We start from the raw sequence: 3964 nt of genomic DNA on the forward strand, positions 1-3964 counted from the left end.
TGGACTCATCTCCTCTCTTGGATGTCCACCCTGGCAGTAGCACCAACCTCTTCTTCCTCTGCTTGTGTGGCTTGCTCCCTGCAAGGGTTTTCTCCACTTACATTAGAATCTTCTTGAGCTCTGGTGGCGTCGTGGTTACGCATTGGGCTGCTAACCACAAGGTCAGCAGTTTGAAACCAACCACCAGCTGCTTGGGCCAGAGAAAGACAGGGCTTTCTACTCCAGTGAAGATTTCCAATCTTGGAAACTCACAGGGGGCAGTTCTACCCTGTCCTATAAGGTCACTATAAGTCGGCATTGATTCGATGGCAGTGAGTTTATTTGGGGGGGGAGGGGGAAGCATCCTCTTCCTCCTCTCCCCAGGCTACCCGAGGGCAAGGAGCTCCCTCTTTTATGATCTCCTCCAGATGGACCAGAAACCCTTGCCCAAAGCAGGGACTCACGAGAAGTCTATTATTGTCACTTCTAATAGGGGTCTCCAAGAGCCATGTGTGTTTCATTCTGCCGTGCATAGGGCCACCATGGGCCCACGCGACGGCATCGTTTAACAACGAAAGTCCTGGTGGCGTGGCGGTCATCTGTGGGGCTGCTCGCTGCAAGGTCAGCAGTTTGAACACACCAGCTGCTCTGAGGGAGAAAGAAGAATCTCTCAACCCCCGTCCAGAGTTACAGTCTCAGAAACCCGCAGGGCCAGTTCTACCCTGTCCTGCAAGGTTATGGTGAGTTGGATCCGCCGTGAGGGCGGCCAGTTTGGAATCAGGATCTGCCGCCGTTCATCGGTTTCCAGGGGCTCATTCCTCAGAAGGGGACAGCCTTGACCTTCATCCATGGGGAGACGTTGTTCCACGGACTTGGGAGAGGATATTGTGCTTGGGGAAGCAGAGCAGACAAGAGGAAGACCGTTGACAAGATGGGTTGAGGGCGGGCCACAGTGGCCTCAAGCCTAAGAATGATGGAGGGGCCGACGAAGGACTGGGCGGGGTTCCTTCTGTTGAGCACGGGGGGTCCCCATGAGGCAGCACAGACTCCATGACACCCAATGGCAATACGGATTTGTGCCCTGGAGCAGGGGGACCCATCGACTCCCTCCAAGTTAGAGAGAAACGAGAACCATCCGTATTGGAAGGTGCCACTGGCAAGGAGACAACAGTGGTGCAGGCTGTCTGGACGGTGGACCCATTTGAAGACACCGAGATTCAAACTTGCCACTGAGGGGATTTTGTCTCCCTACGGGACAGGGTGGAACTGCCTCTGTGGGTCCCGACCCTGGACCTCTTTCAGGGCATAGAAAGTCTCGTCTTTCTCCCTAAACGCCGACCTCATAGACATGAGAGATTAGATGTGCTTTTTCCTTGGGAACCCACATGCTGGAAGTCACGCATCGAGGTCTCCCATCCCCCCAGATTTCAGGTCAACAACGTGTTGGCTGAGAGACTGAATTATAAGCCTCTTTAAGTCACGGGCCAGCCTCAGGATGTTCCTGTTGACTTACCAGCCAGCAGGGCTCCGCCTGACTGCTCACCCACAGGGAGACACCCCGCCCCCGCTCCAGAGAACATTCTCTGAGCGATCTAGCGCTTCCAGGTGATGCTGGGATCCGATGCACCAGCGGTTAACACAGACGGTGGTGCTTGGAAGCCACCCTGCTCCTCGGTTCCCGGGAAGACTCCCTTCTGACTCTTAGCAGCCCTGCGGGACAGGGTAGAACTGCCCCTGTGGGGTTACAGGGCTGGCCACTCCAGGCTTCAGGAGAGCAGACAGCCTCCCCTTTCTCCCACGGAGTGGCTGGAGGATTCTAACTGCTGGCCTTGTGGTATACAGCCTAGGAAATCCAATGGGGCAATTGGACCCTGCCTAGGAAATCCAATGGGGCAATTGGACCCTGTCATATGGGCAGAGACTGGTCCAGGGGAAACAGCGTCTGTGGCAACAACGGGGACTGAGGACCCCCGTCCAACTAGCGGGACCCCCCCGCCCCCCATCGTGTAGATAACTGAGAAAGACAAGACAAACTTGTGAATCTTGTATTTCACACATGTGGCTCTCCACGAACGTCACAGCTGCATCTCCCTTGCTTTCGTGGATGAAAATTGGCCTACGGTGTGCTCAAGGTCTCTCTCTCTCTCTCTCTCTTTTTCTGCCACCCTTTTCAATTTCGTCTCCTTCTACAGCAGAGCAAGACGTCACGTCGGCCCTGCCCCAGCACACTCACTGCCATCAGTCGATGCCCAGGCATAACCACCCTCTAAGACAGAGTAGAACTGCCCCCTGTGGGTTTGCAAGACTGTGACTCTTTAGGGGCGTAGGAAGCCCGGTCTTTCTCCTGTGGAACCCGACGCAGGGATCCTCTCAAACCGGAAGTGTACGGTTTCACCGGAGGTTTGAGCTGTCGGCCTAACCTCTTGGGTCCCAGCAGCCTCAGGCACTGCTGTCCTAAACTCAGCGGTGACTTCCTTTGTCCTTTTGCTCGCCATCGACAACTCTGGGCCACCGTGACCCCTGGGCCCCTGTCTGGGCTCTGTCAAGGGCCAGACTCCCCACTCCCTGCCATCGAGTCCTTTCCAGCTCTTAGTGACCCGATAGGACAGAGAAGAATTGCCCCTGAGGGTTTCTGAGGCTAAGTCTTTCTACCAGGAGCCCTGGTGGGGTAGTGGTTACGCATTGGGCTGCTAACGACAAGGTCAGCAGTTCAAAATCACGAGCCACTCTGTGGGAGAAAGATGGGGTTGCTTGCCTACTCCCATAGAATTACAGTCTCAGAGACACCCCCAAGGGCAGTTCTACCGTGTCCTATAGGGTTAGTACGGGTCAGAATCGATTTGATGCCAGTGAGAAGTCTCTACAGGAGTAGACGGCCTCATCTTCCTTCCCCAGAGCTGCTGGTGGGTCTTGAACTTCCAACCTTTTTGTTTGGTGGTTGAGTGCTTTAGCCCCCAAACCACCAGGACAGCTTGTGAAGCAGGGTGACCTCTCTTTATGATTCTTTTTTTTTTAAATCATTTTATTGGGGGCTCAGACAACTCATCACAACCCATACACACATCAATTGTGTGAAGCACATGTGTACATTCATTGCCCTCATCATTCTCAAAACATTTGCTCTCCACTTAAGCCCCCAGCATCAGTTATTCATTTCCCCCCACCCTCCCTGCTACCCCCTCCCTCATGAACCCTCGATCATTTATAAATTATTATTTTGTCATATCTTGCCCTGTCCGACGTCTCCCTTCACCCACTTTTCTGATCACACCTCTTGTTATTTTGGGGGAGGTGCTGCCCATTGGCTGCGAACCACAAGGTCGGCAGTTAGAAACCATGGCAGCTCCAGCAGAGAGAGAGGAGGCTTTCTACCCCCAGTTATGGTCCTGGAAACCCACAGGGGGAGTTCTCCCCCGTCCTATAGGGCCGTTATGAGTCGGTGTGGACTGGATGGCAGGGATAAAAGAAAGGGAGACCAGGGCTAAACGCATCCAGTGGGTGCTTCCTAAAAGCTAGCCGAGCGGACTCAATCCTTCCCCTGTTCCTGGCGGCAGTGACAGAGCTGGTGGGAGCCCTCAAATCTCTTCCCAGGGATCCCACAGAGCTGCCCATTTGGGCTTCCTAGGCTGCCACCTTTAATGCCATTCCTTCCTCCCAGAGTGGCAGTGTGGGTGCCGACGACCTTCCACCTGGGGCTGAAACGCCAGACCCCCACCCCCCCACCCCCAGCTCAAGTTTGGAAGCTTCTGTGCACCTGGAAGGATAAGGATCCTGCCTCCTGGACTCTTTCCCGGGCCGCAGGCCTCAGAAAAACAGCATCAAAGCAAATAAACCCAGATGTTGTTTATTTTCTTTCCCCGATAGATAAGAATCCTGCGGCTAAGGTGGGGGAGGGAACAAGCTGTCGCAAGATGCTGGGGCGGGTGGAGAGTGGGGCTGGGGTTCACCCAGCATATTGGGGGGTGTCTCTCCTCCCCCCTGTTCT

Source organism: Echinops telfairi, unplaced genomic scaffold (assembly GCF_000313985.2).
Source record: "Echinops telfairi isolate 266 unplaced genomic scaffold, ASM31398v2 ScPeMD7_655;HRSCAF=1070, whole genome shotgun sequence".
Classification (NCBI taxonomy): Eukaryota; Metazoa; Chordata; class Mammalia; order Afrosoricida; family Tenrecidae; genus Echinops; species Echinops telfairi.